General features: G+C 34.1%; 1 pseudogene; it reads right to left on the reverse strand.

Annotated features, from left to right (window-relative positions):
* Positions 1-19,704, reverse strand: part of LOC107508738 — a 55,668-nt pseudogene extending 35,964 nt beyond the window's left edge.
* Between the last annotated feature and the right edge of the window lie 3,188 nt (positions 19,705-22,892).

Here is a 22,892-nt window from a genome sequence, read left to right on the forward strand (position 1 = left end):
GTTTTACTTTTTATTATGCCCCAAATTTTTCTTCCTTCTCATCAGAGAACAAGATTCAGTAGGTTATGCAGATTTAATTTATGCCTTTAGATGGTGTTGTTACTTAGACTATTTGGTCCAATGTTTGATTTCTATAGCATTTATGCCTAGTTCTCCAATGTACAACTACCTCTTAAAATTAAATATTTCTCAATTTTACCATATAATTTTTGTGCAGTAATCGATGAAGAAGGATTAATAAATACCAATGAAAAAGAATATGTAATTTCACATTGTATTTTTTTTTGGCTTATGATGCTGGATAAAAGTATCCAGTTATCCTATCTCTCCCTTTTTTTTCACTATTCATGTAAAGCTAATTTGTCAGAATTTCTAGAAAAAGGCATCCACATCAATGTTCTAGTTATAATCTCAGATACAAAACTAGGACTTTGGTTATGTCAAAGGGGTCTGACAGATACTATTCATCTCTATGATTGTATCTTCAAATTTTCTATGAAATTATTTATATTTGAACAAGCAAACCCTGAGAAAGATGTGATGGTTATTGTCAACGCAATTGCACTTGCACCAACTATTCAATTTTCTATAAGACTTATTTTAGATATTTCGATGAGTTAGTGAATATATTAGACATAGTCTATACGATAGACAAAGTTCATAAAAGTAACATCTTTTCGGATTTTACTTGTAATAAAATTTGTTTTCTTAAATGCCCTTTTTGTTTTTCATATACGATATTCTCTATTAGCTATCTGAAAAAAAAATACATGTGTTTAAAAAGCCTATCTGCTTAATCCATCAATTTTCTTTACTTAGGAATTGCTTCTTCTCTTTGTTGAATCTGTTGTCTCTCTTTTGCAATGTTGGCTCTCTTTGATTTCTGCTGATCATGATTTATGATTCCACTGTAGTAGTCATAATTCTTTTTTAGACTGCTTCCTTAGTTTGTGCTTTAGTTGATGAGTAGGCATTTTGAACAAGGTCTCTATCCTTATAGTGAGTTTGAGAGGTGACTGGGACATGCTTATTTTTGGTGCTTCATATAGATCCAGAATGTCTTTGTCTCCCAGTCTAAGTTCTTGTACTAATTGTACTGCCTGGAAGCAGTGAATACTAATTCACCTGCTGGTCTTATATGAAGAGGGGAATGTACAGAAGTGAACTACCTGTGTTTCTCTCTTTAGCAAGATGACTAATTGCCCTATTGGTTACTTCTGGTGCACTTTGGTTCCCAGGTCCCACCACAAGTGATGGTCATTGATGTCCTTCCACATTTGCAGATTGTAATTATGAGGCTATATAGTATGTGCTTAGCCTGCCATCAAATCAGATTTTTTTTCAATTGTTCCATGTACTTTTTGTTTTCAATAAATCAGTGTTGTATTTTTTTTTCTAATTCATAAAATTTGGAGGCAGAGGGAAGTTGAATATTAATTGAGATCTTTTACATTTTACAGATTTATTTTGTTGGTATTTCTTCAATGCCATAAGAGAAGAGCTTAAAATTTCTTATTTTTATTTTCTTACTTGGTGATAAAAATGGTTACAGTTACATTTTATTACTCTAGGTATAATTTTGGTTTATGTCTATAGGTTTTATATGTGGTGTTTTAAATATGATTACTTTGGCATTTTATTGTAATTATTTTGATTGCTCTTTGACCAAAAAAAAATTATTTATGAGAGTGTTTAAATTCTTAGTGGTTATGATTATTGTTTTGCATTTTTATCACTAATATGAAGTTTTATTGAGGTGGGGTCTGAGCATGTCATCAGTACTTTTCTAATTGTAGACCGATTTTAAGATGTTTATGTTTTATGGATAGGTAAAAAAAATGTATGTTTATTTCATATACTATAGTACTAGACATTTATTAATAAACTTTATTGTTATTATTATTCAGCATTCTATATCATATCTGCCTACTAGATCTGAAAGAATCAAGAAGTTCCAAAATCTTGAACTATCTATATGTATCTGTCATTTTTCCTTATATTTCTAGAATATATATAATTTTCATATGTACAAGAGTTAAATATAAAAATGGAGAATTTCACTTTCTTGAACTCTACATTTGTAGAGAGAATAGAACATATCTAGTCATATTTGTACTATTATTTCAATTTTTCAATATTTCATGCTAGATATGCCTGGTTTAAAATTTGACTAAAATCCACCACAGTACAAGATTTCTGTTATTTTAAGCCTTATAATAGAAGTATTGAAAAGCTCTAGTTGAGACATGTTGAAAGAAAAATGTGTTGTCAATTCTTCAAATTTTAAATTAACAGTATGTATTTTAATCACAGTTGACAATAAAAGAAAAAAAACATTTTTCTCCCAAAAAAATCTGTTAATAGGAATGAACCAGAACAAGAGATATGGGAGAACAATTAAAATAACAAAATATTTTGTTTACTTTTTAAATACAATTTTCAGGTCAATACAATTTTATTTCATCATTTGGATTCCCATGACATGTACCAATCTAGCCTCAGATTACATAATGAAAATATATGTTTGAGGCAGTGTGCAATGAGTTTTTATATTTGTTTTGTTTATTTTTACGTTCATTCGCCATACTTCCCTTCCTCACCTTGTACCTCATCTCTACCTATTCCATTTCTGTTTCCCATTCTGCCTGTATTCTCCTTAAGTAAACGTTTACATCCCTTCCTCACTTCCCTGAATATGCTTTCCTTCTCCTAACTTTACCGTATTCACACACTTGTTATGGGCCAGATACTAAGTGTTTTACATACATTTACTCATTTAATGTATGCGTAAATGAGTAAAGCGACTCTTAAATTAGATAAGATTGTTATACCTAATTTAAAGAAGAATAAGCTGAGGCAAAGGTAAGTTATGTGAATTTCCAAAGGCCACGCAGCTGGTAAATGGTAGAGCCAGGTTTGGGCGTCAGCGCTAATCTGTCAGGTTCCTGACTCTCACTTGGTTGGTGATGGCAGTACTTCCCTCAAGCCTTGCCTTCATCAGCGCGCAGCTTCTTCTTGGCTCCCCATTGCATGTCACTGTCCTAAATAATCCCTCAATGAAACCTAAACCTTAAAATAGGTTCAGTGCTTGCTAACTGACAGGTTTGGGCTGGTGATCTATCTTTTGCATTACCTTTTGTTTTTAAAATCTATTCTGTGAGTTAGGTATTATTTGCTCATCAACAAATGAGAAAATGAAAGTGCACAGAAATGATTAATCTGCTTAACATCATACAACTTACAAAAGTTGGATCTTAGATTCACATATGCTGTAGTTGACTTCAAAGTATTTCTTTTAAACTTTATAAAACAAAAACATTTTCTTTTGGAGCCCAAATCATTCATATATATCATTTTTTTCTGACTGATTCATTCATTGCAAAGTCTTCAGCCATTCGATCTAAGTTTATACGTACTGCACTTTTTCTTCCTTATGAGGCTAACACTTCTGACTATGTTTTCTACCTTGTGTAACCATTTATTAACACCAAGTATTTGTCTGAGAACATTATAATTTGGAATGAGCACTGAGAATATAAACATGACCAAGAGAGATGTGGCCCTGTCCCCACAGGGCTAATAGTGGGAATATAAACCAATATATTTGGATTTTTATCATACCCAATAATCAGTCTAGTTGCAATATCCCTATTAATTTTCCCTTTTTTGCATCTTCAATGTATATTTCATTGCCTCTATTTTCTGTAAACTATTTATTATTTCTTAGAAAAATATGTTCAAGTCTCTCTGTACTATAAAGACAAACATGCAAATTTCTCAATTTTGCTATAGTACTGAGCTTTTTTCCTCTTTCTTTTCATTACCAAATAGTCTCAAAAAAAGACCAATGACCTTAAATTAACCTTTTTTATCACCCATTCACTCTTGAATCCTCTGAAGATTTGACTTCTATTACAACTACTCTATTGACATTTCGAGATGATTCTGCATTTCTGCAAGGCTCTTGGAAAGTTTCCTTTTTTATGAGTATATGTGTAATATGTGTTTTCCATAGTATAGGATCTACAGAAAAGCTTATATTATTCAAAGATCAACTATCCTTCCTTTCATCAGGTCATTAGAAGTCCATTATTGCTTGCTCATTTGTTTGCATCTTCTGCTATTAAAACTCTAGAGTTAAATGCCCTCATTCGATAAAATATAAAATATAAAATATAAAATATAAAAATAAATAAATAAATAAATAAATAAATAAATAAAAACTAGTGTCACACAATTTTCAACTCTTTTTACTTTGCTATTCATTACTTTTTTTAGCTCAGTGTTGGGAGTTGAGGGAAAGGGAACTAATTCACAATCAGTTTACCATGTTTACAGAATCCTCTCCTACAGGAAAAACATAATCTCTATTGTTATCACCTCATTACATACAGATTTAAATTAGCATGAATTGCGTGCTAACTGTATATCTTACTAGCTACCTTATGTATATTGTCACACTTATTCTCATGATAATTGGGTGTGCATTTTCCTTTTAACAACTGAGAAAACAAGGTGTAGAGAAGTTAAATGATTTGTTCAATAACACACCTGTAAGATAGTATCACAGACACTCAAATCTATTTGGCCTAACTTAACTTTCTATTTCTTAGCCTCTCTGCTATTTTGCTTCCCTGTTTGTGAAGGAAACAAAAATAGAAAGAACTGAGTGGGTTAATAAAAACATGAAATGTGATCTCTTGTTAGCCGTTACATCCTTTATCACATACTTGAATCACTGTCCTTTAGTCACCATCCTCTTGACCTCTTTATAGTTGTCTAAGGAAAAATGAGTAACTCAAAGAGTTGACTTAGAATTCAAGCTTAAATATCACTTTAATAAAGGGGAGGGCAAGATATAGGCCTTTAAGGTGAAAGTAAATGATTTTCAGAAAATGTGAGTGGTCCCTTACAAGAATAAATAGACAATATAATAATTTGTGACAAAGTTTGCCTGGGTGTGATGTCAATTTCTAGTTTCCTCTTCTGTGATAAGTAAGTCATTTGAAGACTTATCCTACCTGATTTCAAGACTTAATATAAAGCTACATAACCAAGACAGTGTGGTGATGGTTTCCTGAGTGTAGACATATGTCAAAACTAATCAAATTCTACACTGTAAATATGTACAACTTATTGTATGTTAATTATACCTCAATAATGCAGTTAAAAATAATTACTGCAAAGAAATTTAAAAAAAAAAGTCAATCTTCCATGCTTGATGAAGTTCCCATAGAGAGGATTTATGAAAATTGAGTTCCTTTTGAAATATTTGTTTTTAGGCAGATCGGGGGAATTCAGAAAAAGCCTCTTCCTGAATTTGCAGTTTTTCAAGCAATTTAGGCTCAAAATAATCAATATATCAAAGTGGCATGTTTGCAGGTAGCATATTATGTTATCCTTCACACAAAACACAACTACTTGTTATTCAACGAACAGATCCTGCAGTCTCCTGCCCCTCTGTCTTTTCTTATTCTGTTTATTTTACCTTCACTCACCTATATGCTTCTTCAAGGCCCAGTTCTAAAATGCCACATTATCCAAGGAGGAATCTCTGTCTTCCTACTTGTCATTTTTGAGCACATTTATCAATTTCTGCTGACCTAGTTACTACCCACTACTAGCATGTGAATCCATTTGTCCTGGTGTTGGTAGATAATTGCTTCATTATTTTCCTTCATAAAGGATAGCATATATGCATGAAAATTACACACATCCTATGAAAATCAAAATTATCGTCTCAGACACAACTGTAAATCCCTGCCTTATGTATGTTGAGCTCTACTTAAGGAAACTCGAATTTCCTAGATAACAAAAATTGTACAAATTAAAAATAGTTTGTTCACGTAAATAAAACCTAGGGAAAAATGGAATTTAGTTTTATATCTTTGGGCACCTTGCTATATTACATTGTCTTTATATATTTTTGAGTGAGCAAATCAGCATAAATTGATATCTTTATACAAAAATCTTTGATGCACCTGTAACCAAACATTCAACAGGCATTACCACAGAAAAATGCAGATAATTTGAAGATAATCAACTTATAAATAAATACAGTCACGGAGACCACAATCATAGGTTTGCATTTAGCAAAACAAGGAACATTTTCATATTTTTATGCTGAAATGTCTTGAGGCAATTTACAAACACTCAGAGTTTATTAGCATAATGGATTTTCTTCATTTTGTATTAATAGGATTCCTCAGGTTTTGAATGCCTCTGCATTTATTCATTTATATAATAATCTGGTGAGGTAGTGAAGTATTATTCACTACCTAGTTAAAACTAAAACATGCGAATCCAAGCTTATCAAAATTCTCTTAAGTCAGCATTAAAATGAACACTTAATGTTACTAAAGCTTAATGTTTTATTCAAAGCATTTGCCTACAGTCTCAATTAATGTATATCTTATAATAATGGTTGTCATAGAGTGGTCTTTTTATGTCATTGTGTTTCTGTTGTTATATGGTCTGTCAAAAGACAAAGAAATATTGCTTTCAAAGTTTCAGAGGTTTTAAGACTAAAAAGTTCATTGAATTGAAAAGTGAATTTAACAAGCAGGAAAAATATCAATTTTAACTTTTAATTCAACTTCCATTTTTTAAGTTAATTTCAAATTAACAAATGTCTTTTATGTAATTTGAAAGATTTTAATAATATTTTTAAAATTCTTTAAAGGTAAATTTTATTTAGATACTTTTGTTTTTAAATTGTTCTGAAACAATAGACAATTGAATGGAAGGGTAAAAAGAAAAATGGATTCTCCTTTTTTGCATCAGAAAAGGGAATCCATTATGAAAAATTAAGACTGTCTTAACATTGACCATATTGTTAGGTAGTCAGGCATGAGCGACAGGAGCAAAGGCCCAGCTCTGTAACCATAGAAACGTCTCCTGAAGACTTTCCTTAAGGACCTCCCAGAAATATCTCTCTTTTAGGGTTATAAATTACTCCAAATCCTAGAGTACAAAAGCCATAAAAGCTGCTGGCTAAACCAGCAACAAATGCATGCGCAGAAAGGACCGCGCATAACGTCAACCTCATTATACCATCATTATAATCTCATGCCTACACCTGGAAGTTCATGAATCTAATTATAACAGACTGAATTCTATGGGTAAGCACATGTAGTACGCAGTATTATATTGCAGCCAACTGTCAGTCGAAGTGACCTCACATAAGATCATCTAGGACCTTCCCATTTCTGCATTGTTACAGCTCTCCTGGCTGGAAACCTGCCCCTCCCTTTGGGGCAGACTATCTTCTCTCTTCATCTCCTAAATTCCGCAAGGCTGCAGCCTTCCTTAGCATGGGCCGTCTCCTTCTAAAATGCACTTTCAATAAATCTTGCTTTTTCTTAATCTCGCCGACCCATAATTCTTGCCATGTCTGCAGGGAAAACCGAGGGACAACATACAGTACCACTGTCCATCCCCTATGTCACTGTGGAGACACCAGATTCCACATCACCCCAGCAGTGACAATATCAGCCTATTATTGAAACATTTCTAGTATGAATGATTTCAGAGTTAGAAATCTACCTTTATTCCCAATATGAACTTTAACGTATTTTTTCAGCAAATGTGTTGTATGCCATTTATAAAGGTTATATAGGTACAGTAATAAATAAATAAAATTAGTTTTAGCCACACTTAGTTTTCCAGAACCTTCTCATATTCAATGTTCAAGTGGATATTTGTTCAATATGCTTTTACTGCTACCTTAAACACAATCTTAGAATTTTTTTTTTTAATGAAATTTTACTGAAACTTTGGATACTGGATGAAAATCGAGCCCTGGAAAGAAATTTACAACAATATAGACAGAACTCAAAAGAGAGTTATAACTCTGCAGCTATGTGTTTACATTTCAAGGAGCGATGAGGTCTTGGAGTCTGGAGACATCTCTGAGCTGCAAAACTGAGGGCGCTGGGATTATCCAGCCCTGTGAGGGATTTATTTCTATTACAGAAGGATAGATGAGAATGCAGCGTCTTTTCTGCACTTCCCTGAGAAACAATGTTTCTTCCCCTTGATTTTTTTTAATAAATTAAGGAAAATACTTCCTCTCTTCCTCTCTTCTATATAAATATGGAGATGTATTTTTTTTCAGCATTTCTCTATTATACAGGAAGTTTGACCTAACTTTATTGCACCTCCCCAAGAGTAAGAATTGTCATGTGGAAAACCACTATTATTATTTGCTTTTAAGTGAATAATGATAATCTGTTTCTGACTCAAAAAACCTTGTATATGCATTTAGGACAAAACTAATAAATATGAAAACCTAGATAAGATATAATCCTAGATACATAAATTTTTCCATGAACCACGATCCACAGATGTAGACTTTTACCATGGGAGAAACTCTGGGTAGAGGGGAGATCAGAGGGAAGCATTAAACCTATTGTTAATTTTTATGTAATTTATAATATCAATACATAAACAACAGCACTTTCTTCTCCATGTTACCACAGCATTCTCCATTATAATACTTATCACATCCTGTAGTTACTTCTATAGCATAATCATATTTTTATATGGTAATATATATACAAAATGTATATTACTGTAGACACACAGTTTTTTTGCTCCGGGAATTCATTTTGACCTCATGACCTTCTCCATTATACTAGACTGTGACATCTGTGTCCCCTCAATCTCAGGTAAAAATGCTGCAACAAATAAAGAGGTTTGATTTAAAAAGGGGTAGGGGTATTAACAAAATCCTGGTATTGGGTATCAAATCTAAGGTCGTAAAGATCTAAGACTATAAAGTCTAAAATCATAGACCATAGATTTAAGAAAACTACTTTGGAGAGAGCTGCTCTCTCAACTTTTTTTTTTTTTTCCTTATATATAAATAAAGATTATTATCTCTGAGCTAAAAATAAGAAATGGTGGAGAAGCAAGACCTAGAAGACCTTAGGATTTTCTATCCTTTATAGGAGGCTCATTCAGTGGTATAGGTTTGGGGTAATAGAATTCCAGATAGGTTCAGAGCTCCACAACAAAGAAGGCTAGTACGCTATTTCCCTGGGTGGATATGAGAAGGCAGCTAGACTCTTAGCTGATTTGTTGTAAATGTGTATGGTGTTCAGGCAGATTCATCAGGTAGGTTCAGAGATTTTAGGGCAGTCACTGAGCACACTATACGGTGTCTGAGAGCAAAGAGCACCTTGAACAAAGAGCCATGGGGACCAAGAGGCCTTGAGAGAGGGTCAAAGAGGTTCCATTAATAATCTGCCTCTACCAACCACCAAGATCAGGTGTCTTTCCTTCTCTGGAATCTATTTCTTAAATGAATGAGTAAGAGAGAGTGGTGAAGAGAGATTGAGAATTGAGAAGTGGCTGGTATGGTAGGTAATACATGTTTCTGTACAACATCTCTTTTCTGTCACAATATTCTACAAAACTTAGGTTTTATTTTGTCTTAACATTTCTCAAAATATGTGGTGTTAACCTGACACTCTCATGCAAATTTGGTTACAATTCTTAATAATAATAATACCACAAGCTGCTCTCTGATTAAAATGCAATCTTCTGTTTAGGAAATATTTCTCTAGTCACATTGTTCGGTTTCCTTATTTGCTTTGGTGAAAATATGAAAACAAACTCAGAAAACTATGTTTTCTCTAATACTGTTTCAATTTAAGTTGGAATGCTGGAACTTTTAAAAAATTCCTTTTGGCTGCAATGTGTCAATTCTTTGGCTTGTTGTAGGAGATTTCTCCTGTGCCTCTTTAGAAGTAGTAATGGTTCTCCAAATGAGACCAACTTGGCTCCTCATTAAATCTGTGATATATTGTGTAGGTGTGCAGAGGGAGGGCAGGCAGGTACACACACCTTCACCTAAAACAAGATATAAGATAAATGGCAACAGAATCCTTTGAAAAAATGAAAGAAAAATAAATGACTTTGGAACAGCAAGTCATTTCATAAAAACCACATAAATTTCTATATACATCATAGTAGCACTGGTTGCAATTTTATTGAATGCATTATTTGTCTCACTTACAATATTTTCCAACTGACAGAAATTTTCATTAGAGCAAGGGGTAGAAGTAGAGAAAGAAAAATAATCATTTCTCCGATGAAATCGAATGTGGAAAAAATTCTTTTTCTCTTTGGAAAGAAAATAAGTCATTTCTGACTTATGATCACTAATAAGTAGGATTGTGAATACCATTTAAAAATCAGTAAAGCAAAAGCAAAAATAGCTCATTTAAATCAGTACTACCGAATCAAGCAAAGTCAATCAAAAATCTCAATCAGCAGCAAGAACAGTGTCAGAAATGACCCATTGCAAAAAAAGCCTAATTTAGAATCCTCTTCTCTCTCAAAACCAAAAACCATGATAAACCATTTTTAGACCCTATAATGGAATTTTAGGGTATTATTAGAAGACCAGATCATGAAAGAGTTGGGGAGGTGGTAAGGTGAACATGTGATGTACCTAGTACCTCAACTACAATAAGGCACAATCTCTAAATCATCCATGCTATAAGAACTTACTCATGAAATAATACAAAGGGTCAAGTCTGTCATTAGAACTGGGTACAGCGGAGGATTCTGTAATAAGGAATATTTTTTGTACTTAATGAAGGAGAAGAAAACAATATATGATATTTGAAAGATATTTTTTTTTTGAAGTGGGCCGATTAAGAAACCTAATTATATTATTTGCCAAGTTAGCCTCCACCTACTTTTCAGGTTAGAATACCTAAGTAGTCTGATTGTTGTTCCTTCTAACGCAGTTTACCTAATGGACTCATTTTTGGTTCTTTAAACATAGCCAGGTTTCAAAGTACTATCTCAAGATCAAGTTTAACACTCTGTTCCAGGAATTCGCTGAGCACCCCCTGTCAGCTTCTGTCTAAATGCTGCTTCCTATTGTTGGCCCTGTGAAATCTGTTCCAGGTCCTAAATTTTCCTTCAGAAAAATTTTATATTTCCTGAATTTATTGATCTGTTTAGACTCTCTTGGCTTTCTTTTACAAACTTTTTTAGATTTGTCATTCGGTAAATTATTATTGACCTCCTACTGTGCTCGGGGCACTACATCAGGTGCTGTGTCCCCGACAGATGTGGGTATATACAGTTCTGTTCTCAAGGGGACCTTGCCAGTGAAGCCAGCATCCAAGAAGTGGAATTCAGAAACTTGACTCTTACTCCTCCAGGCCTTCTATGATATTGTCTTCTCTTCATGTTCCTTTTGCCTGTTGACGTACTTCCTGCCATTTGATGCAACTTCAAATGCCAGTTGTGCCAGAAACTCTCCTTAGGAGAAGAGCTCAGTGTCAGAAGAGTGCCCTCTCCTGTGCCTACCAGCTGGTGTCACTCTAACAGTATTTATCATATGTAATGGAGAGTAGTTTGGAGCTACATCTCATTTTTCCTATTAGAGAATGACCTATTTAGAAATAAAGATTAAACTCTCAATTTCCTTTGTTTCACCCATAATATTTAGCAGAATACATGATATCAGCACTATCAGTACTTATTATTCAGTGTAGTTGAATGGTAAAAGTTTGTTAATGTGACTAATTGGTTTGTCGACATCTTTACAAATGAATTTACTTTTAACTTCCTCAGAGTTCAATTGTTCACTCTAACTGAAGCTATAGGAGAAATGCAGCTACAGGAGAAATCCGGCTAGGAAAGTGAATTGTGAACATAAACTTGGAGAGTTGGTCAGATGGTGTTATGGTAAGGTCATTGAAATGATTCTCAGGGAACTGGGATTGTACCGTTGCTTCTGCTGAATGATTATTGATAAGCTCTATATTTTTGAGAGGGCCTCGATTTTTCAATAGTAATAATTGATTTATCATTTTTCACACGCCAGGCATTATTCTAGTTACTTGTCAAAAGAAGTATAAGGTACTATATCTCTGAACTAAGGGGTTTAATTTATAACAAATATATAACAATATACACAAATAATCACCATAAAGTAAGTCAAGAGCATAGATAGTAGTTTGTGCAAAGTACAATAGTAACAGAGGGAAGAGAGTGATGGATTTGCCTAACAGGTGGTGAAGTCTTGACAGAGAGGATATGTACTAGTTCTGGATATTACCTTGAAGGAAAAAAAAAAAAAGGTGCATTGATAGTACCTTCTATGTAGTGGGGACAGCATGTGTAAATCCAGAACAGTAGGAAACTGAATGAGCTGGTCAGCAGCTGCATGTTCTTCAGAATCGTTTGAACCATAGACATGATGGGAAAGGACCGGAAATGCCCTATGGGAGCCCAATGAAGGAAATTCTGTGTTGGACGTTTTCTTGTAGGTTATTGGATATAAAATGGTGCTTCTTGGAGTCCTAACATTTTTAGAAAACCTTCAAATAATACAGGGATGTGAGGCAGAGGAAGAGGAGGGCTGGAAGTTAAAATGGTTTTTAACTTCAACCTTTTTAGCTCGTCTCTTATCAGTTTTTATTTTTAGGTTCTGTGGAAGATCGAGCTTGATAACCAATCTTATTTCTAAAAATAAAAAGGATGACAGAGCTCTGCAATAAAATATAGAGTGCAAGGGGTGGAGTCTAAGGTTGGGTGAAATTGGATGTGTCCCATAGAAGGAGCTTATGGCAGCACTACAGCATGAAACCTGAGCCTGCAGTGACTTGGGGCAGGACGACTGCTCAAGGCTGTTACAGGCACCTATGGGAGAGATGGTGAGGGCCAGAGATAAAGTAGTAGCAGTGCTGGTGGCTGGAAAGGGAGCAATGGATTCTATACAAACTGAAGTATTAATACAATGGAGTAGGACTGGATAATTGCTACTCTCTAACATGGTGCTAAGCTGTACTCACAGACTTCCCAGCACTTTCAGCATTTGTTCTTCCTCTTTTCAGCCATATTCACAAACCATTAATTTTTTTTTCTGCTACTGACAATGCCCTCTTCTCAGCAGTGTGGCTGTCTAATCATTACTGCATGCGGCTGGAATGTGGTTCACAAAGAGGTAGGTAACCTGGCTAATTCCTACCCACCAGCCTACATCACTTTGTTCACTAAGGGACTCCAGGTCTCATAACACTGATATCAAAAAGTTTCCAGGTGTCTTCCTTACGGAACCCCTATTAACAGGTTTCTGTGGCTCTAACTGAATCTCTAGTTTGCAGATCTAAAGCAATCATTTAATTGATCCTACAGAGATTGCTTTGGGCTCTCAAAGTCTCTACTTGATATTTTTCTAGTTCTCAGTCTATGGGGGGAGGGGAATATATATATTTGCTCATACATTTGAACTATAATTTGGAGACTGTTTTCATTAATTCATTCAAAACGTCAAATTGTTTCTTTAGGATTTGCCTTTCTCCTAAAAAAAAATAAACTTAAAAATTCTGTTAAGTAGATAATCTGGTCACCTGTATTCTGTCTCAATTACATTTATTACCATTCATAAAATATTTATTGAGGTTATAATGAGAGATATTACATTTATACATTTCAGAGTTAAATATTCTTGGTTATGAACATGAATACAACATGATTGGGTATAGAATTATTGGATCACAAATGTTTTCCTTCCTTACTCTTCAGACTGTGATACATTTTCTTCATGAATTTAGCAATGATGAAAAGTGTGCAATCAACCAGGTTATTATAGCTCTTTTATCTACCTGGATGTAGAATTTTTTCCTATTGTTCTAAATAACAAAAGACAGGAAGAGAGGGTAGATCTCAGTGTTAGTCTATTTCTTTTGGTTTGCTTTGTGCATGGTGAGAAATTTTGATCTGTAGACTAGTATATTTTGACTTTAATAATCACTTCTGTTTAACTCATCCTGGTTTTCTTTTTGGGCATGCCTGTCACCCATATAATATATACAGGCATACCACATTTTATTGCCCTTATCTTTATTGTGCTTCACAGATATTGGGGGTTTTTTTTTGTTTGCTTTTTTTTAGTTTTTTTATTTGTTTGTTTTTACAAATTGAAGGTTTGTGGCAATCCTGCATTGAGCAGGTCTATTAGTGTCATTTTTCCAATAGCATCTGCTTGCCTTTTGTCTTTGTATCACATTTTGGTAATTTTTACAGTATTTCAAAGTTTTCATTATTTTATATTTGCTTTGGCAATCTGTGACTGGTAATCTGTAATGTTGCTTTGTAATTTGGGGGAGGGGGTGGTATGCCACCAAACGTGGCCATATAAGATAGCAAACTTAATAAATGTTTATTTGTTTTGATGGCTTCACCGATGGGCCACTTTTCCCATCTGTCTTCCTCTCTTCAGGCCTCCCTATTTCCTGAGACATGACAAGATTGAAACTATGATCCATAACTCTACAAAGGCCTCTAGGTGTTCAAGTGAAAGGAAGAGTCACATGTCTCTACCTTTCAATCAAAAACTAGAAATGATTAAGCTTAGTGAGGAAAGCATTTCAAAAGCTAGGATAGGCTGAATGCTAGGGCTGTTGGCACCAGTTAGCCAAGTCATGAACGTAAAAGAAAAGTTCTTAAAGGAAGTTGAAGGGACTACTCCAGTGAACACAGAAATGATAAGAAAGTCAAACAGCCTTATCGATATAGAGAAGCTTTTAGTGATGTGGGTAGGAGACAAAATCAGCCATAGCATCCTTTAAGCTAAAACCTAATTCAGAACAAGGCCCTAACTCTCTTCAATTCTATGAAGGCTGTAAGGGGTGAGACAGCCACAGAAGGAAAGTTTGAAGCTAGCAGCAGTAGGTTCATGAGATTTAAGGAAAGAAGCCATCTCAAAACCGTAACAGTGCCAGGTGAAGCAATAAATGCTGGTGTAGAAGCTGCAGTAAGCTATCCAGAACTATCTAATTAATGATGATGACTGCACTAAGCAACAGATTTGCAATATAGACAAACAGCTGTTTATTGGAAGAAGATGCCATCAGGACTTTTATAACTAGAGAGGAGAAGTCAATGCCTAACTTCAGAGGACAGGTTGATTTCCTTGTTAGGGGCTAATGCAGCTGGTGACTTTGAGTTGAAGTCAATGCTCATTTACCACTCCAAGAATCTTTGGGCCTTTATGAAATATGCTAAATCTACTCTGTTTATACTCTATAAATAGAACAACAAAGCCTGGATGATAGAACATCTGTTTAAAATATGGTTTAGTGATTATTTTAAGCCTATGTTGAGACTTGCTGCTCATAAAAAAAAAGAAAAAAAAATATTACTTTCAAAATATTACTACTCATGCAATGCACTCAGTCACCCAACTCTGACAGAGATGTGCAATGAGATTAATGTTATTTTCAAGCCTGCTAACACAACAAACATTCTGTAGTGATGGATCAAGGAGTAATCTGCAATACATCAATAAACAATTTGGGACTTTTGAAACATTTATGCATGCATTTTTTTTCTTTTATGAAAATAATGGGATATATATGTATATATATGTTTACATTTCCCAATCACATTAAATTGCAAACTCTTAATGATAGGGAGCACACCTTATTCATTTTTTTATATAAATTGTAGTGATACTGACTCAGAGTACGACTAAAAATATTTTGGATAAATAAGACAATGAAACAATTAATTCCATATTTGCAATTATGAAGAAACAAATTATTTTAATCAACTCTTTTGTGTGGGGAAAAAAGCACGTTGGATGTGACAACTACACAAAAGGCAAAAATTTAACTGTCCTTGTCATAACTCTTTTTCTAGTAAAATTCTATGATTCAAGGCAACTAGGTTTGACTCAATATAATAAAGAAAAACTTAGAATTTTGAAGATTCTTTTCCTGATATAGGAAAATATTATTTTCCTAGAGAGTCCAAGAGAGTTAGACTTCATACTGCAAACCAAGCAATGATGACTTTGGTCTAGGCAGGACCCAGTGTTTCCCTAAAGCAATAAACATCTTTGCTGGAACTGGGCTGGGGTGTGAGAAGATGGTTGGGAGGCTGGCATTATAGCAAAAGAAAAAACTATACCATTTAATATTTTAGAAATATACTTCCTTTAAATACAGTAAGTGACTAGAAAAAAAAAGGTGCAATTGGTTTTAAAGTATCTAAATCATTACTGACAGGTTGACCTATAGTATACCTTTTATTTTCTTTCTTATTTATAATTCATGTTACATGTGTAGCAAACTTTGGAACTTTGAAAAATAGAATGATTCATTTAATTTCACCTGTACAAGTTAATTGTGCTGTAATTAAAGATGTTACTTTATCACTAGAGTTGGCATCCAAAACACTTCATTTACATAAAACAAAGGTTGTTTTTCCAATTTTTAAAAAAGTAGATAATCAGATTGTCCATTACCTGTCATGTTATATTCTGAATTCATGTTATTGAGAAATGTTTTATTAAGTGGTTTTACTCTCTTTCAAATGACAATAGTCAAAAGCAATCTGAAATATAAGATTGTGAGAAACACAATCCTCTTTCAATTGCACACAAAAGAAAGCCTCTAGGGTCCTCAGCAGAAGGAAATGTCATAGCTCATTTCAACAATGTTATTTATAGCTTTCTAGAGTGGATAATTTACCAGATTAAGTGGTAAGGCATTTTTATTTTCATTATATTGTTTTGTCACTTGTAAAGTTATATCATTAATTTCCAGATGTACATGGATTGTGCAAGAATATAACTGGTTGAATTGTTTTTGTTTCTATTTTTGTGAAAAATGGCATAGGGATTTTGTTAGGAATTTCATCGAATCTATAGATCACTTTGTGTAGTATGGACATTTTCATATAGTAAGTCTTCTAATCCCTGAACATGGATGTCTTTCCATTTGTCTATTTCTTGCTTTATTTCTTTTTCTAATGTTTTACAGTTTTCAGTATACAAATCTTTCATCTCCTTAGGTAAGTTTATTCCTAGATACTCTTTTCCTTTTGTTTGGCACTCTTTTCCTTTTGTTTGGTGGGAATGCAAAATGGAGAAGCCACTATGGAAAACAGTATGGGGGTTCATCAAATTTTAAAAATAGAATTACCATATGATACAGCAAACCTACTTGTGGGTAACAATCCACAGGCATTGAGATGCACAACTTACTGCAATCATTTAACCTCAGCTTCTGATGTGGCTAACAAGACAGCCTCTCTGCAATCTTCAGTTATGACTGCCATGTTGCCTTCATCTAATATCTAGTGCAGAAACTCAGTGCATGGGAATTTTTCCATCTCCAACACCCTGCAACCAAATTGAAAATAGGATTGACTTTTACAAGGCTGAAGGTAAAAAGTAATGAAAGGGGACTATAACAAGCTACCTAAAAACTACTGCTGAGGCCAGACCTATCTTGGGGTCTCTTGCTGGATCAGTTCTTTGATTTATATCAGTTCTGTGTAGTTTAGGGAAGATCATACCATTTTTTTTCTTGACATCTAGAGCCACTTATAATCCGGAAGGCTTCCTCTCTGTTCTCCATCTCCTGTTTCTACCCAGACCCAGGGAGGAAGCTTTCCTCCAGTTTTCAAAAAAGGGATCTTATTTGTCCAGGATGAGTGACAATGGGATCATAAAATCCTTTAGGGAAAAACCACAGCAACCTAACTCACGGGGTTGCTCTCTGGCCCCATCACCCCTAAAGACAATAAAAAAAAAACAATAGTAGAACAGAAGCATACTGGGAAATAGATCAGTCTTACCCATAGTGTTTTAATTCAGGCTTGAATGTTTATGATAGTCATGTTTATTTTGTATTATGCAAAAAAGTACTGAATAATAACAGTTATTTTTATATCTTTGGGTAGATTTAAATCTTTATAGTACTGAGTACACTAAGGTTAATAATATTAACTTAAAAAAATAAAAGGCAAATTGGCCACGTTAAGACCCATTTAGTTCAGGAGTTTATAAAGACGTAAAAGCTTAATTATCCTATTTTCACAACCATGAGGTTTAGGAAGAAGTATTACGTAGGCACAGTGAATAGGAAATACAAAGGATTAAATTTGATCTTTAGGTACTTCATCTACATGATGAAAATCATATATGACTTTTCTATTATTTAAATTCAATTATCTAGGAGGGATCCATTTTTTACTCTGAAATAATAACTCATGAAGCTTTTGTCATGTTAATTTCCAAAAAAAGGTGATATACCCTTAACATTTATCATGGTACTTGGCACTCACTAAACATTTATTAAATGAATGCATGTGAAGTATTTTCAAAATTATAAATGTTACTGACCACACCTATAGCGATCTATCTAATTAAAGTATCATAATGTGGGGTGCGGAGAAGTACGATGTTCTTTCCTAATGGTAATTTCAAATATGACCTTCTTGAAAGATTTAAGGAAATATTTCTTAAGACTATGTTTTTAAATTTGTTCTAAGCTCTATTTTTAATAATTTCTATATATTCACTTAGAGTTTCTACACTATTAGACACTTAAATGGCTTTAGATTAAGGTGATAGTTGGACATAAGCAAAGTGAAACTTTTGTGGCTCCTCTATTACCCCACAGTAAAATCTACCTCCATCTGCAAAGTCTACTTTACATTTCTTCTGGGTTGTTAGTAATTTTTTTTTTGTCCTAAATTGTTTATTAGGCAAGAATTTTACAAACTTTATATTAGTGTTAACGGTGTAGCTGGAGAGTATTGAGCCTTTTCCAAGCTACCCCGCTAGAACCACCAATAGGATGCTGCAGCTTGCGGCCATTTCCAAGGCCACAGCTCTCGCAGCCTGCAAACGTCAGCCTTTGCATCTCCGTGCTCGTGGATGGGTTTGGTGATTCACTGGATGTCAGGATAACTTTATGAAATAGATCAACGAAGATAACCTCAAAGAATTTGTATGTGGAATCTTCACCAACCCAGTAAGAATTCAGGACTGTGACAGCCCCACAGTGGTGTCCTGCTCACTTCTCGGCAACAGACTGAAGGCTTCCAGAAAAGTTTAGCTGGTTAACACCATGATGGACAGGCATGCCGTAGGTCACATCCTTAGGAACTGAGCGTTTGCGGCCACCATGGCTCACACAAATCCTATATATATGACATAACCTTGCTTGGCCTTGTATCCCAGCCTGTGCGCTTTATCGGGCGGCGGGGTTGGGGGGGGGGGGCGGGGGCAGGGAGAGCGGGGAGGAAGACCCTGTGAAGTGCTGAGAGCTGGTGGTACTGCCAGCAGCTCACCCTGAGAAGAAAGCACACATCAGACTTCCTCCATAGCTCCTGGATGAATTTGTGAGCGCCCATCTTGGCTTACCTGATGGCTGAGGTGAGACGGAAAGGGGGTAGTACTTTTTTAAAAATCTATCTTTAAAATGATCACATTATACTTTTATTATTATGCCTACCTGTCTGCCTTATTAGATTCTGAGCTCCCTGTAATTAAGTGCTTGTCTTCTTTGCTGTGGTAACATCCAGGGTAGAGTCAACATATAGAAGATGCTTAAAGATGTTTGTAGAAAGTAAAATAAATGAATGGATGAATGGATGGATGAATGAATGGAATCACAATGAGGCAAAAATAAATAATAAATGAGAGATTTTTCAATTTTTCAGCAAGAGATTAAGAAATTTCTTTTTATCATCTAATCTTTTCAGATCTTTTACTCTTCCATTCCTCAGCATCACCAACCTATTTACGATGATTTCGAATTATGATCTCACATTAATTTCACTTTTCATCCAATGAGAAGGCTTTCCAGGGAGTAATACTGGTTTTTAAGTGGATAGACTGAACTGAATGCTTTAACAAGAAAAAACACATATTTTTTTTTTCCTATGCAGGCATCAAGGACTTGGCAGAACTAATACAATATATATATATATATATATATATATATATATATATATATATATATATATGTATGTATCTATAATGAGCTTGAGTTTCTGCTTTTGTTTGTGAAATCCATATTTTCTATGCAGTGGTTGTCAGGAGACCTCTGAAGGGCTGAGAAGCATTAAAACTAATACACGTAACCTTCACAAGAGCCCTTCTCCAAGAATCCTTTCTTCCACAGAAAGATATTATTAACTATATAGTTAATCTGAAATTGCAAAGATTGCAATAAGAAAGATAACTGTCAGCATTTCAATTTCAGAAGTAACATTTCAATTTTCCTAGATTTAATCACATTATTTTAGGACCATATGGTGCATGAAGAATAAGAATGAAGATTGGCTAAAGAATTACTGATCCTTGGAATATAACTTAGGGACCATATTTGGGTAGTTTTTGTTTGTTTCTTGTTTTGCTATAAATGTCCCCAATGATATATGCTGCATATATGACTCTTATAACTATAAAATTTTTGAATGTTAATTTTTATTAGTTAGGTAACATGACTTTTTTTTAGAAATGAATGAGATATTCCTACTCCGTATGAAACATAAAACTTCTTAAGAGGAAAGTGTATAAAGTGAAAATTACCATAAATAAAATTGATATTTAGGAAGCTTGTGATCTCATCTGCCAAGCCGGAGTTCAGACACGAAGTGATGCTGGAAATGCCCACATGACGGGGTTGGGCACCTACATCAGTCTTCTTACTTTGTTTTCCTAGTAAATGTCTCCTGATATTTCCTTTGCTCCCCAATGATGATACCAGCTGCTATCAATATGTAGTTTCTTTAACCCATCGTGTGTATGTTCTAAGATTCTCCAAAGATATGCCATGTCCAGTATAAATAAGGAGACAATCCCTTCCTCAATCTCTTTTAAATGTGTCCTTTGTCAAGGAGACATAAAAGGGGTACTGCTTGTGCTCCACAATTGAACTGTTATGTAGTTAAAGGAGCTCATGCGTGTCCTTTCTATGGACCTTCCTTCCTCAGGGTTCAGTTAGGAGGCCATAGTAGTTTCTCAGAGTTCTGATCTCTGAGATGAACACTGTGTAGTACTATGAATTTCTTTCCCCCTTCTTTCACCCTACACTTTCTCTTTAACCTTATGGTCATTCAGCTGAGCCTAGATTTAGGAATCTTCCCAATAATAATAATATTGTATACTAATCTTGTGGCCATTGTTGATCAGTTGCTTCATTTGTACAATGAAGACATTAACCCAGATTATCTGATATGCACAGTTATTAGAAATCACTAAAGTCATCACAGATTAACATAAAGTATTGCATGAATCTAAAGTTTTTATTATTTCTCCATTTCCTGAATGATAAAAGACATTTTAATAGACCCGTATCGTGGAATATGCTTAGCTTACCTCATGTGTCAACTCTGCCTCCAAATTATATTCAGTAGAATATAAAGGGTAATATGTGAAAATACGTATCAGAGTGTCTGGAATCGAAAAGTCTTTGTTAAAATATAAGTTCTATCACTTAAAAGCTTTGTAACTTCAGGCAGTTTTCTTACTGCATCTGCTTTTCAGTTTCATTATATATAAAATGGCATAATAGTCAAGAGATTCTAGGGTCATTGAGAAGCTTACATGAGATTTTACACAGAAAGTATTTAGAACAGTGCCTCGTACAAAGAAGTGGTCAACAAATGCTAGTTGTTATTACCAGGCCATTGTGTTTTTGTTCTGTGATCCTGCCCAAGACAAGAGCTGACCAACTGAGTTGTGTATATCTGAATAATTTGGATCGTTCAAACCTCCACCTCTCTCTCTCCCTCTCTCTCTCTTTCTCTGGTATTCACACACATGTGTGGATGCTCACGAATTTCATCTGAGGAGAAGGAGAGACTGAGAGGTGGGAGCTGACACATGTCACAGAATTCTAGATGGAAGGTCAAAAAGTTCCATTGAAGTCTCAAGAGCTCCCACCCCAAGAACAAGATGGCTTATTTTTTCCCTTGGCTCCAGTGGAATTTCTCCCAGTATGATTACATAAATTCTTTTTGGGGGAATTGTGTTTAAACTAGCTCACTGAAGTTGCTCTTATTTGGAACTAAAAGAAACAATTCATACAGATTACATGTATTATTTAATTGATTCAATAATTACTGTGTATAGTTCATGGTACAAAACATAGTTATAAGGCAGTCTTTTTTCCTCATGAACTATTAATCAGTTCAATTTGGAATAGATAGTACCAAAATTGTCCATGTTAGAATTATATTCTACTAAACAAATGATGAAAACACTTGCCTTCTGGAAAACCAGGCAGAGGGACATTGGTGAAATATTTAAAAAAAATTAATAATAAAACCATAGCCCTTTTATTCATTATAAAGGCAATTAAATTAAAAATTGGCAGTTCTCTTCTAAAATAAAAGAATCAAATACCAAAATTCATTTTTAAAAATTGCAGTTGGAATTTGAGATTGTAAATTTTACATGGCAACTTAGGTTTTTCAATTTTTCAGGAAAAAAATGGTTATTTACATTTTTTATTCAAATGTTTTAGTTATAGAAGTCATTGATAATTCTTTTTTTAGTTAGGCATACATAATTATGTTAGTGTAATCCTGATTATTGTATATGTAGGTGACATACTAAATATAAATTTTCTGGCATAAGTTTGTGAAGAATAAGATATTGCAGTATGACTGATTTAGGTAGCATTCATCAATGTTTAAAATGTGCTAAACATTTTAATTTATCAATATAATTTTATGTACAGATTTTCATTTTTGTGAAACAGAAATATATTAAACTGAAACACTTGTCAATGAAGAAATATATTCTTTATTGGATTGAGAAAAAGGTTTCTTTTTAGTGATTGCACATTTAGTAATATTCTTTCTATAAAACAAGGAACTACATGTGGTTTCACAGGAACCAATTATAAAGAGAAGAATCGCTGCAAATCAAATTTCTTTCATTTGAATTATATTCAGAAGTATTTTAAAATAGCTTCATTTGTTTGTAGAAATATAAGGAAAAAGAAGTTTCTTCCTTCCCCCTCTTCAGATGTACAGAACTTACAAATTAAACACACACACACACACACACACACACACACACATACACACACACACACCCCTTTTCTAAAAGG

The sequence above is a fragment of the Rousettus aegyptiacus genome, unplaced genomic scaffold, assembly GCF_014176215.1.
Source record: "Rousettus aegyptiacus isolate mRouAeg1 unplaced genomic scaffold, mRouAeg1.p scaffold_m13_p_10, whole genome shotgun sequence".
Taxonomy (NCBI): domain Eukaryota; kingdom Metazoa; phylum Chordata; class Mammalia; order Chiroptera; family Pteropodidae; genus Rousettus; species Rousettus aegyptiacus.